Source organism: Bombus affinis, chromosome 3, assembly GCF_024516045.1.
Source record: "Bombus affinis isolate iyBomAffi1 chromosome 3, iyBomAffi1.2, whole genome shotgun sequence".
NCBI classification, from domain to species: domain Eukaryota; kingdom Metazoa; phylum Arthropoda; class Insecta; order Hymenoptera; family Apidae; genus Bombus; species Bombus affinis.
This window is the reverse complement of record NC_066346.1, coordinates 5,134,456-5,149,350: the sequence shown is the minus strand read 5'-3', so window position 1 is coordinate 5,149,350 and position 14,895 is coordinate 5,134,456.

Here is a 14,895-nt window from a genome sequence, read left to right as displayed (position 1 = left end):
GAACATTCCGTTTCCAGGTTCCAGCGGCGCCTCATCCGCGATTATTCCACCGTCGAGCATCCCCTTCTATTTTTCACGAACTTCGACGTTCCCGTTTGTCTACCGCCCGGTTCCCTTATTGACATTCCACCCTGTACGCTGCTTCGTCTCGCGCTTCTTTCTTCGCGAACGCGGCGCAATAAGAGCTTGGAGTAGCAGGACAGGCGGACATTTATTACGCCAGAAGAGTCCCCCAGGAATGAGCCGACCTCCCGATACAAAGGCAACGTGAAACACAAGGTCCACGTTCTTCTCGAAGACAGCAAAAAAGTCGCCGAGTTGCGGCGTCGTTAATGGTCTCGTTCTCGAAACGCCGCTGAAGATACCGTTGCCAAGATAGAGGCTACGGATCCTAGCATGCGAAGGGGAGGAATATTTCGTCCTTGAACAATGAGAAGCTCGAAAGCCGCTCGTTCCTTCCTATTTTATCGCGGGATCTTTGCGAGATGGAACTTACCAAGCATGAAAATTAACCAAAATTCAAAGGCAGTCGAGGTGGATTGGATTAAAGTTGATATGCGTATTTAGAATTATTCTACTTGAAGGAGTCCAGGCAAATGGAAATTGGTTCACGTTCTCTTTTCAAACAGGAAGTATTTGTATTCGTAAGTGCACATTGATAAGTGCAACTTTCCGCACGCGATTATAAAAGTAGAGATTTGCAAATTTTCCTTATTGGTTGAAAGTGTGCATGTCTGCAAATTAGAAAGAAAAGAAAAATAAGTAGAATATAGCAAAATCTCCGTCACTCGCCTATCGACTCTGACTACCTCAATTATACAGATTAATGCAAATATAGATAGCGATGAAGCTTAACGAAGTTGTTTAAAATGGAGTTTTTTAAGGAGACACGTTAACTGAGAAAATCGCGTTCCTGATCTCGCCTGAAAAATCTCCCTTGATTACCCAACGGAAAAATAACAAAATCACGGTTCACTTGATCCCTGAAGTACGTCACAGCTACGACGTAAACGTCGTGACTGATCCTATTGCACGATCGATAAGTAATTAGGAGAAGTCGCTCAGAGCTTAATGAAATAGTGTCGCGCCGGCTGGCGGACGAGAATGAAACAATGGAAAGAGGGTAAATGAATGACAGAATGATGGAGAGTAGGTGTGCAGGTTGAAATCGACCCAACGAAATAGAATAAACCGTGATAGAAATAAAATGCAGATAGTTTTAGAGATTACTCGATGAAAATATCGCCAAAGTTTCACATATCGTCAGAATCACTCGTTCAACCGTACAGAATTTACGAGGTAAGAAAAAACGACGTTGGAGGATGATTGCAGGCCCAGATGCAAGCAGGTAGGTAAGATTTCATTTGCGCGAAAATGGGCAGGCAGCAGCAGGTGCAGCTGCGATGAAATATTCCATAGGGTCGTGTCGTTTGAGGCAGCAAGGTCGCACAGCGCGAAACGCCGGAAGGTCAAGTGCCACTTTCCGCTGCCTGTCCCGTACGCTTCCCCTTCTGACCTTTCCTGATTTATTCTTCGAGCTTGGGGGAGGCTGAAAAACAGCCGTTGCAAGATTCAACAGTCTGTCTGCTTCTGGTTCGCGAACAAACCAACTCCCTACATAATTTACCTTCGAATTGTGGTCTGGTAATCGATGCCGTTTCTGCCCCTTAACGATCATCGCGCAACAACCGCCGGAAACGGACACGACGATGGATGGCCCCTCGAAGAATCATGGTCTCCGTACCACGAGCTCTCGAGTTTCCTCGAGAAGATTTTTAGATTTTCCGAGCAAATTGATCGTGAATCGAGTGTTGGACGCGTTACATCCGTGTTTTATTTTTCACAGAAGATGGATCGCGTGACAAGAAAAAGAATTTCCGTTTTATTTGTCGTAACATCGGGATGAAAATTCAAACGCGCGACGATCACAAGTTTTGTACGATGCATGGCTTATCAACGGTGGCGCTGGATCGATCCTTCCACCGATGGAAAAGCGCCGGCTGCGAGTTTTATTGCGCGTAACGAGGCCACCGAAAACTGCGTGCCATAAAGGGATAACATGCAGATAAAAAGTGAGCGCGAAAGATCGTCGTTGGTACGCGCCTCGATCAATCAACCTTTCCCTTTGCCCCTCCACGTCGATCGTCGTCGTTCCTTTATCTAGACTAGCTTTCAACGATGGAATCCGCTTCCACCTCGCGAAACTCGACGAGAATGTCGATGAACAAAATCCAGACAACGATAATCGTTTACTGCAGTGTTGTTGTTGCGCAACAACAACCACCCAACCTAACCCTCGTCCGACGTTCTGATCCTTCATCGTTAACAACGTGGACGATTAAACGGACGTTAGCCAGCGCCGACGAGAACGTTCCGCGCGAGCGGAGCCTGCGAGCTGATTAATGAACCGGTCTTATCGTTGCGGTGGATTATTCCCACCTGCGAGCTGCGCTTTAAAGGCACTGATAAAATGAGAGAAGTCGGCTAACTTGGTTACTTACACACGATTCAATTTGTACCAATAATGTCTTTGGCCCTTTTGTTTGGCCCAAGTTAATTACACTGTGCTGAGTAATGATATGCAGAGTGTTTGATCTCGAGGGCTGATTATTCACTTACGCGACCTCTTCGCCAGTGGATGTACATGGCTACGTATCACGAGCTCTCAAGGTGAAATAAAATCACGGTAAATTGAGTACTCCAAAGCTAACGCATACGAACATTTGAGAGCATCGACTACCGGAGTGCACTTTTAAGATTTCATAAAGATATAGAAGAGCAATCCCCGTGTATAAATAAAATCCGAATGGCACGGGCTCTTTAATGTGTCGGCGCACTCGATACGAAACTTAATAAGACACGAGAACAACTTGGTAATAAATCTGAAAATAGCGCTATTTTAATACTTCGTGAACGAAACAAACATCTTTGTATAAAAATTTGCATATCGAACGACATCGAGACGACACACAACGTTTTACTATAATTAAACACCTTCGCTCCTATTTAATGAAAATTAGCAGATCCTCGGCCCTCCAAGTGTCTTAATAAATATACAAATCAAACCCGGACCACATAATGTTCCACTCAATATCCCATCCTTAGTCCTCAAAGCTCGATCACCCTCGCAAATTATGCCTCAACGAAAGCCGCCCCACGCACATATCCTCGGGGGACGTTTGTTCCGCGCAATTAAGGCCGGAGAAATGTCGCAAACAACGAATTTACCGGTTAAGCGGCATCGTACTTCGTCCTCGTTGGCGTCGAAAGAACATGGAAAGCTCGTCGAGGCGTGTCGTGGCATAGCGTTATTAACGTGGACGATTAACGTGACGCCATGGCGGGACAGTCCGCGTCGTCCGCTCGTAGCTTTGTTCGTCCCAACGTTAATCGAGTATACGCGGCGCGTGGTCGTGGTGGCCAGAGAGACGAAAATAGAACGTATATTCCATGCGGTAGAAGCGCAATGTCAGTCGCCGGAAGTAGCTTGCTACGGTGCACGTCCGACTGAAATATTCCGGCTAAACTAACATCCGCGCTCCGCTGAAGCGCCTTCGGTACCTGCTGGCCATCCGCCGAGACCGCGTCTAGTTGCCTGAAAATTAATACACGAAACGCGGAAAAGGATGCACCGAGCTACCCGCTGACCGCTATGGATTTATATATCAGCTCGTCATCTCCAGCTAAATCCGCACGTACTTTCTGCACGTCAGCCTCGCCAAGGATCGACTCTGAATTGAATACGCCGCGAAGTGGATCCACGTTTCAACCACGACCAGCTTAGACTCTGGCAAAACGCGAAAAATTTCGCCGTGGCTATTCAACCGTACGAGTGGCTTTTAAACGTGCGTGGTATTAAAGAAGCTTATATGAACGGAGTATTCGATTTAATCCATAGCTATGGTAAGGCAGGGTTATCTGGAACTCGGCACAGAACTTGTCTTTTTCAAGGCGGAAGAAAAGGCAAATTACTTAGCTTCATTCAAATAACTCTACCTTATCCTGTACGTGTGGTAGAAGACGTAAGCGATTTTTGAAAAATCCATAGAATTTATGGCGAAGAAAAGGAGAAAGCAGTTCGCGGACTATCGGGAAAGAAATTTTTCCAAAGAAATAATTCGATAGGGAAGTTGGAGAAATTGCATAATGCCAAAGGGTGCGATTCGTAATAATTCCAAGCTTCGTGAAATGGACACGGGTTTTCATTAGGGAACGTCGAAAGAAACGGGGAATTTGAATGGAGTAAACGATGATAGAGATTGTTCGCAGCAAGACCGGCTAATTACCAAGACATTAATTAAGCCAGATAGCGTTGATACTGAGTCGCATTGAATATTATTCGCTGTGGAACAATTACATTCCCCTGATAATACTTGTCAACACTGTTACGGCTAAATTGCCTAAACATACGAACGATAAACGGTACCTGTCAGTGTGTACCAAGCTTCCTATCGTAGGTGAAAAGGCTGATTCACGAGTCGGGATTTAATAAAAACGAAGTGACTAGATAAAGATGGACGAGGTCGAAAAGCGGCGACTTCAAAAGCGAGATTGCGCTAAACAAGATTCGATTGTGTATCTGATGGAATAAAGGCAGGGTAATTTACTTTGCACGGCCAGAAGCAAATCAAACAGCTGGCGCAGGATACCTGTCGCGAACGGCTGCAACAATTAAGTTAAAAAAGTAATGGAAAAACGATAGAGGCACGCGGGCCAAGCAAATCTAGTTTCGTTGTGTCGCGGCAGCCGCGCCGGAAATCGTGTGTCGCCGAAAAATCGGTTAATCGAATTGAAACACCCTATGTATATCGATACAAGCCATTCCACCCCTTCCCTCCTGTTATTCCTCCCTCGTTTCTAATTTATACGTTAAGAGCCGAAATGAAACGCGTAGATAGCTTGGGATCGGCAAACAGAGGCGGCTAGGTTCCAAGAGAGAATATAGAACCGGTAATTCATTAATTCGCCCTTCGCGATGGCAACACGCGGTCGCCATTCAAAAGGACGTGCTTGAATTACCAGCTGGATAGATAGCGCATTAACCACCAGCCGTGGTATTAATAACCACGCTGAGGAACGTTTCAAAGTTTCAACCAATGCGAGAAGCAGCTCGCGGGTCTGGCTCGTCGCGAGCGTGTTTCTGTAAGCACACCGAACCCGTTCTCCCTCCTGCTAGATAAAGCTCACCGGTGCGCAGATTAGATAAATTCACGGACAGGGGGAGACGCGGATGATTAAAGGATGGCTGCTGCCGAAAGGATCGCAGCCGGGATTAGTAATTACTAAACAGCTCTGCCAGCTAAACGGGGTCACGGCTTTGTGAGAGCTTCTTCGCGTTCCGAAAGTTCCCTTACACCTTGCTCGGATGCTTGTCTCGCGAGATCTTCGGATTACGAGAGCTTCAGCCAGAGGAGGAGAACAACGACGATGCCGGAGAACGCGTATAGAAAATCGACGTCTACGACACTACATACCGCTCGTTCGTGAAGAAAAAGGAAAAAGACGTAGAGAAAAAAAAAGAGCGCACGAAAAAATTGTCGAAGAAAAAATTACGTAACCCAGTGACAGAGTTGGAACAACGATAGCTGCAGGTTGATCGATCAATGAAATTGTTGTTAAGCTGTCGTTCTAAATTCGCGACGAATTCTCACGGTAGAAGTGTCAGGTGGAATATCGTTTCTGGCGAAAGACAAAGCTAGCCGTGTGTCGCGCGAAATCTCGAGAATTAATTAAAACGCGACGAAACCTGACGTTAGCGGCAGAAGTGGGGAGAATGTAGGGGATACGGTTGTGAGAAGAAAGGAGCTAAAGACTCGCGATGCCTCTCGGCTGATGCGAAGCCGCCCGAGTCGAAAAGTGGACGACGACGCGGAATTTCACGCTCGTGACGAGGTTTATAATTAAACGGGGAGGCCGGCTCGCTAATGAAAACAGGCCCGCGCGCCGTGTCGACGTCGGTATTCTTTTCATAAATCATGTCGGCCGGAAATCCGCGGCCGAGCCTGCGAGAACCGAGCACCGTGTGCCGCGAAAGTCGCCGGTTAAGTGTTCCTTAAGATCGTTTTTTGCCTCGAGACGAAAAGAGTGAAGTTTCGCACGCGTTGAAAAGTCGGAAGATGGAATTCGCCACGTTTGTTTCGATTGCGTTATCCTTGGCAGATGGGGGAACAAAGAAAAGGGAGGAAAAGTCCGCAGAATAAAAGAGAAAAACTTGGAGTTTGAACAAAGTTTTAATTGGGTCCAAATATTGCAGTATAACGAGAGCAACGCGATTTCAAACAATTCCATGGAATCACAATCAGAATCGCGAACGCTCTATGTGTCTCTGGAAACTGGTCCAAAGAGACGCAAGGGTTTTAACGATCGTAACCCCTGCACCGTTACAAATTCCAGAGAGGAAGCCGTAGCAGATGAAACGAACGATTCACAATCGGCCGTGCCGAATCATTCGATTTTCATAGCTCGTTTCGAAGAGAGCAATTCCTATCGGTGGCCGTTCGTACCGGCCAGCACCGCCACGGTAAACGGAATTCAAACTAAACCGCTACTCTCATTCGATATTTTCATTCGCCGATGGAAAGAAGATTAATACGACGGGTAATTAATTAGTGCCGTTTTTCACCTGTCACCACAGTGTCTGCCATAAAGAAGAGGAACGTCAGACACATCTCTCATATTCTTTAACGTATTACCTTCTTCCTTTCGGAATAACCGTTCGCTTAAAATCCTGACTTATTCTTCAATTTCCTAGTTAAAAACGAACCATCAATTTCAAAGAGAAAAGAAACCTTCCCTATATACATAGCTTCTTTCTTCCTGCTGCGTGATTAGATTAGAAAGATAGGAACATAAGCTCTAATAATAGTACTATCAAAAGTGGTTAAAACAGTGGTCAACTGACATATATCTGACCGTAGTCGATACGTTGTATTAAATTAAGTTCTTTCGCGATGCTGAGGTTCTGAACGAAGTAGTAAAATGTACATGAAAATGTCATCGACGACGCGAGATCATCGATTCGGAAAACAACGCCCATCATGCAAACCATCATGCAAAGCGTATTCTCGAAGAAACATAATTTCCTGGATCATGGAGTATCGCGATAAACGGTCGAACATCTCGTTGCTTCCAAGGTCGGTCGTCGAACGCTCCAATAGCGTTCCCGTGATCCGGATATCGAGTGGAAATGAATTTTCCCGTTTTACTTGGCCACGCCGAATGAAATGCGTTCCCTTTGATCCTGACGACCGCCACTTTCGATCCACTCGTGAAGCACCAATCCTTCCGCATCGCGTGACAATGAGCCGACGACAACTTGCTCTAGAATCTAGAAATTGCCGCTTTTATACCTGCCATTTCTTTCTTTTATTCCCTGCTGACCACTACCGCGGTCGTTCAATTTCTGCCAAAGCCACATGCATACACGTACATATATAGTACATAAGATATATATGTATTTTCCTGTACACAGGAAAATTTGCAAAGGATTATTAGCGTCTTTCAAGTTAAGGATGATATTCTGTTTTGCGTCCATCAGCATAATCGGATGACCTGCAGTTTATAGAATTTCCCACATTTATTACTGTTACATAAGCGAATTTATTAGTAGTTGTAGCGTCTAGATTGTAACATTAACATCTTCAACTCCTAAATTAAATCTTCGACATAATCATCGAGTTAAACCGATACTTTTAAATAATATTACAAACTCGCTACCCATCGCATCAACGTCGTAGGGTAAAGGGCACCCAAGCTTAATGTGAGATATCACGTAACGCGTAAACACAAGCATACATGGCTAATTAACCATAAAACGCGGAATTCTTCCGGTTGACACGGACGGTGACGCAATGTTAAATGCGTAACTCGCCGCCTGCGGTGGATTCGCCACCTCGCCGGCGAAATTGTTTGGCGTAGCCTTCGTCAAAAGAAAAGTTTCATTAGCCTAATGAAACGAGTAGAGTGACTCGGGGAAAAAACTAGACCGCGGCCACGGCCCGCATCCGGGACACGACGCGACGAAGGGAGGAACGACGCGGAGAGCGGCACGAGATGTACCGGCTACGCCAGCACTTTAATTAGAGAAATTAAATTTTCAAACGAAACACATGAGGGCCCGACCTAACCGGCCTTCCACCCTCGTCTCTGTATGTGGCTCCAACGCCGCCCACGCTACCTGGCGAATACCCCTTTTTCTACCGGAGTGGTAAACTGCGAAACGATTTTTGTCGACCAAAACTATGCCTTTGACCTAATTTTTTTGGAAAGGCCAGCTCATAAATTGGGTCGTTTTTTGTTAACTGGCTCCTATATACATGTAAAATGTTTGGTAAAGCTGGGCTGAAATTTCAGGAGCATGTAGTATACATCGAAACAGCAGAAGTAAATATTTCATGGCCACAATGAAATTTTCATGAAAAAGCAAAAGTTTCAATGCGGAGCATGTTATATGGTGCTCGTATTTTTATTGTAGCAAAATTTTGGCAGATTCATTCTTCTCTGTTATCTGTTATGATTTTTCCACCTTATAATTTTTCAGTACTCGGCATTAACATTTAATGAAATTTAACATTCCATAAACGAAATATACGGGGTTCGCAAGCGGAATAGGGTTATTGCACCATGATACAACGTGCACATCGTTGTACCGTCATACCAACACCCTGTACTTTCAAATTTCTCACACAAGCGTGAATTTAATTTGCGAGAATATTAATTTCCAATATGTACTTAAGTACGAAGTGTAATTTTGCAAACAAGAGAATTAGGTCATCGACTTGACGAAGGTTGAAAGAAACAATAGAAGAATGAATGGCGGAACTTAAGAAAAGCGATACCATCGGAATCTCAATTGGCGTTGTTATCGTTTCCGGGCAGGTCGCGTTCATCGTCGAAGTATGATTTCGTTTGGAGTCTCACGGAGGAAAGTAGCTCCGAATCGAGTTTGTTCCCTGGACGATCGCTCGCGCCTCTTTTGCTGGCCGCTGTCTCGGAACGACGGCTGAATTATTAAGCGCAACCGTATCGACTGCTAGAGTTTCCAACGTAAATTGCACGCTTTTAAACGCTAAATCGTACACTGGCTGGCTGTTTTGCCGCTCCCCTTTCCCTCTGGTCTGTCTGATGGCTCGTCTGTCCATTCATCGGTAAAACGGAATCCAGTCGAACCTGTCTTGTTTTCTATTCGTCCCCCGTTCTTTAGCGATAAAACTGGATAAAGCGGAATTCTGTAGGAGAACAGAACGGTCTAGGACTCGAGGTTTGCACGAAAATACGCGGCTGCTTCGATGAACACGATATCGGGACCCATGGGAATTCCGGCCGCACCTCGGGTAATCCATTTTGCGCCTAGCACGTGACACTAAATAGGGTTATCATCGTCTTCGTATCTAGCCTTTCTTTTACTTCTCCCTTCGCTCCTCCGCTCAGTTAGCAGAGTTAGTTTCTTACTACTTTTATCGCGTCCGGCTACCAGCCCTTTCGCAGGGTATCTGGATTTATTTTGTAGATCGAATTCGAGATTAACGAGAAAATAACGTTATAAGAAACGCACGAAGTTAATGCGAATTATAAGAGTGAAACTATAGAACCGGAGGATCCATAGGATGACGATGAATACAAAAAATGAACCTCTCGAAGGCCAAACTGATCAACTCTACTTTTGATTAATTTCTTAATTTCGTTGCAGAAATACTGTTACGTCCGGTAACTCTCTACAAAACCAGGCCCCACCTCGCAGGCAAAGTGGCAGCCAGATGTTCACACACCCTTGTTGCGTACCCTCGATAATTTTAAGGACCCACCATAAATCTTGGCATTTTCATAGTTAAGGTCTTTCACACCAAACAAGTATCTTTTATTTCAAGTGTTACTTAAATTTATTGTCTACTATGGGAAGATACGGGAAAGTTGGTTTTTCTCACATATGGTATCTTCTGTTAGCAACTTTCTCTCGAGGGCGACTAAGACCCTTCCTAGTCCACCAACCTTTTTATTATCCAATGAGAAGCAATGTCTATTGCCCTCACTTTCCTAGCCAAAATTGTCATCAACAAATCGTCCCGTGTGCTAGACACACCCATCACTAGCTTTCCTCCGCCACAGCATCGTCACCGAACTGCACTGATTCTCCAACCTTAGAAGAGTCGACATCTCTTTACCGGGTTTTCATCCGTCAATCATTCACCTACTTAACTTGTATTTACGCACCAACGTAACTAGCTTCTATATAAAGTTGTTGGAAATATATAATATTTTAACCTGTTCAACTCAGTGTTACACTCATTGAACCGCCCCTATTATCCTAACAGAAATAAGGGGATCGATCATTTCGTGGCGCGGATCGTCTAATCGTAACGGGAATTTACGACTGCCGTTGACGTGCTTGCTCGCGATCGCGTCTCTCCGCGAGTGGTTGCAACAAGTACACGAATGATATTCGATTCTCAAGAAACAAAAGACTGACTTCCACTTACAAATACGAATGTAAAGGGGCACTAGAGATTTCCTCTACTTGATATCTGGTTAGAGTAGCCAGTTAGCGAAACACTGGTATGGTCGCTAGATTTATCCCGGATTTATATCGCCGATCAAATTCTGAAGCAATAAGGAAATGAAGTTATAGGATGCAACGAGGGCGAAGTTAATCTGATATAAACCGTGGTATTATATCCCATATCGATTCTATAGATCGAACCACGAGATAATAATAATAGGGAGAGTAAAATTATGCGACAGTTAAAGGAATGCCGATGGGATTTCTGGCAGGAAGTCGGCATGTAATAATCAATCTAACTTGGACAGCCGGAGGTGCCGATACCGAGCGCGACCGGTTCGCAAATTATTTAACGCGGCGTAGCAAATACTTTCGCAAAGTCCATCTCCATTACCGGACTTACCTCGAACTCCACTCACACCGGCGCTCCCAGTCGGTGCTAACCTCATAAAACTTCGCCTCGGCCTTGGTGATACCTTATTCAATGAACCGTACGTTGACCAGATCACAGCCATCCCTCGGTGTTCCATCAATCCAGCCAGCTTCGAGGAAGCACAGAAAAAGGGAGACAAGGAAAGAAGAGGATGATAAAAGAAAAAAGAGGAACAAGTGGGAAAAAGGAGAAAGCGAAATGCCAAAGAATCAGAGAGAGGCAGAGAGAAGAGAAGAAAAACCGATGGATGGTGGAGTATAGCGGAAGGAAAAAGTCGAAAGGATAATTGACGAACAGCCTGCGTATCTACGGAACGTGATATCGCCATTGATGGAAGCTCGAGCACCGGTACTCGCACCGCCTAACGAGCTGGCAACTCGTTTTACTTGCGATCTCGAACACTAAACAGGGTTAGTGCTCCTGACTCGACTTTCATTCTCTGTCAAATCGCGTCCTCTCTCGCTCTATTCTCTGCTTCACCGTTCGCCCATCGGGTTTCCATTTCTACTGTCGATCGTCGATGGTGGATTGTTCGAGAGGCGATCCGATGGTCCCGAGGAAACCGGCGCGGAAAGTAAAGAAAAGAAGCTGGTAACTACGACTGGCGAAGCCGTAGTTGGAGTTGTTCGAAGATAGGGAATAGGAAGGAAGGAAGGAAGGAAGGAAAAGAAGGCTGCCAAGACTCTTTGGTCTTGGCTCTTGGGCGGTAACTCGATTTGTCGCCCGTCTTGAGCCAGATGGATCGGAAGTAGACGCGAACGCCGGCCGCATTTCAAGCAGGCTATATCCTCGGCCTTCTTGTACGTTTCGCGTGTTTTGTCGGCCACTCGTCCTCTCGACCGACCGGCTACATAGATCCATTCGACGGAGCAACAATCGCTACTTGTTCGCTCCACTAGTTAGTCCTTCTAGTTTACCGATTCAACTACGCTGCATCACTGTAGCGTACATATATCTGGATCCAAGTTTGGATTAACTTTGGATTAGTTGGACGTTTAAATATTACGCGGAGGAACTCGTGGCGTTACGCTGGAACAAAAGAAGATGGAGATTTAGAAAAGACGTGGCGAGATCTCGCGAAAGTTAAATTAATGCCTGTTTCTTGCCGGACCTTCGTCGCGGCGAAATAATGGAGTTGGTCGTTTCGGGTCGGAAACGTGGACGTTTCCAGGCGAATGGAGAAAGGACGAGAGAAGAATCGAGGGGTGAAAGGAATTCTCGATCGAATCGTGCGAAGTGAAAGAGAGCACGCGAGAGTCAGTGTTCACAAGGTTGAACTTCGAACGAAACTGCAACGCTTCGGCCCGATTTCACCGAAAAGACTGCGGCTAAACACCGGAAGCTACGAAACTTTGAACGGGGAGGAAGGGGACAAGACGGGCACCTACCCTGAGCTGGTCTCGTTCTCGAATAAGCATCTGTCCGAGAACAACATTCAAACTTTGTAACAAGTATCCCTCGTAACGACGGAACCAGTATTACCTCGGATTTTCCTCGAATCCGACAGCCAGCTTGCCTCGATATTAAGTCGCCGAATGTTTGAATTCCACGAACGGAACTTGCAGACTTCTCGCGCTCGCGGAAGCTTTCTGCCGCTTTCTTCGTGCCGATCTGTGAGATCTGATTTTCCAAGAAATAAATAAATATAAATTTTCTCGTATACTTCGGCGCATATCGTTCGCGGTATAACGCGTGAAAGCAAAGAGCAAATGCAAACAGAGGAACTTCCGGCGGAACGGATCAAGGGTGCAGAGAACCCTCGAGGTTGGCCAGAAAAGCGAACCGCTGAATTTCACGCACCCTCCGACACACACTCGAGACCGTTTTATCGGCGTGACCGACTTTCTAACGAATCGTTCTCTCGATACAACAGCCCTCGAGCCGTGGTGCGATATAAAAGACGCGGAGAACCGGAAACGGAATTAAAAAGACAGTAAGTTGAAGCGAGAGCGATAAAAAAAAGGGACGGGTTGGGGTGGAAGGGCAACAAGCCTGAAGGAAAGCGAGACGGACGTTGCCGAAGAGACGAAAAGAGGAAACGTGAAACAGAGAAAGTATAAGGCTTGAAACAGACAAGAAGTGGGAAAAGGAGAAACAAAAAGGGAAAGAGAAAGGAAGAAAGAAAGAAAGGAAGGTCGAGTATCAGGGAGTCGAGAGTAGGAAGAGCAGGAGCAAGGCTTTAGTAGCGAGAACCGGATGAGAGGTAGAGAGGGTGAGTGTTGCTGGATAGGTAGGTGGTATATAGAGGGCTGCAGGGTGCGGGTATCACGAGTAGAAAGTGCCGGGGGTGCCATTAGCGGGGTGTGTTTTGCGCCCGGGTCGCGCGATCAACTGCGAACCTCTCTCTGGTGAGGGTTGCGAACGGGCAGGGACGAGGAACCCTCTATTGTTACCGCTTTACCCGGCATGCATATTTAACGCCCGCGTTCCTCTTCCCTCTCTCTAATTCCGTTTCGCTCGCACCCTCCGCTCCATCTCTCTGTTTCTCTGGCCAACACAGCCTGCGTTCTCCAGCGAATCTCACTACCGCGCTTCCCTTTTCCTATATCCCTCTGTCTACCAGCTGCATTGCATCTACCTATCTATCGCGCTTTAATTTCCGTGCTTCGATTCACGCCATGGTAACGTACGCAGTCACACGCGAGACCAACTATATAGACAGTCACGATCCCGAAAGAATGCGATTGGATAGGGGATGTTGAGGGCCCGCAGCACCCCTATTCACCGAGAGGCAAGCCAAGAACCTGTAATACCGGAGCTACGAGGGTTCACCTCGCTATCTATCGATGAACCGTAATTTCAGTTTTTCGCCCTGATACCAGAGAATCGATTAATTATCGGGAATTATGCATGTGGGCCAGGATTACGGTAATTCGGAGGGATAATTGACGACTCGACTTAAGTCCCATGGTTCTAGTAATTATCGTTCCAACGTTTTGCTATATACTTACGCAATCTGTTCCACTCCGATGGTTCGGTTAGCCAGATTTTTACGTAGCAGCGATTGGAATCGAACGACTCGGGAAAATTCCGGTTTTACGTAAGGAAAGCATCGCCCCGTGTTTTCACGTTCAACCGTATCGATTCCGGTTTGCTAATCGAGTGACCGTTACGCTGTTTCCGCTGGAACAAACGTTATTTTCCGGCTACGGTTCCGCGCGACGTACCGTAATCGCGTTATCGTTACCGAGCTACGTTTTCAGCGACAGAAATTCCTGAAATTTCGCCGCTGTGCCTAGGAAAACGCAGTCGCGAACGCCCGGTAGGGACGCGAAACGAAAGACGTACGGGGATGCTGGCACGCAGATGCATATACACGTGCAGCCGATCGCATATTATCGCAATATGCGCGTACACGACCAACCGTGCGAACACGAAGGGACGCATAACAATTTTTATCACGGTTTTTAGCTTCCAGCGCCCGAATACACGCGTGCGTTCCCCACGCTCTCTCTCCTTTATACCGCGTCGAACGCGGCATTTTTCCACAGTTTATATTAACTGGCTTTGGAGCTTCAAACAGGCTACCGTGACGAATAATAAACGCGACGATCGGTCCTGATAAATTTTGATGAATTAACGTTCGTTTAGCTGCAACGCAGTATCATCGATAAAGAAACTGTTCCGATTTCCATACATCGTTTTCCTGATATTAATGGATTACAATTACGTCGTGTCCACGAAAAATAAGAGTTTATTTTTTCATGTACAAGCGGCCACTCGTTGAAAGTTCTCATCGCGACTATGGCGTTACGATATATCCGTAATAACAGCTTCGATCAAGGTTTTAAATGAATGTCAATCGATCTCTCAATTTATCCTCTAGTTATATATAACATATTCGATATTTCTTTTACCAACATGGGTAACTTTGATTCTAAAGGAACGACGCATCCATTATTTCAATTTCCGTACTGGAACAACGTACATCATTGAGGAAGAAAATATGATAGACGATAACCAGAAA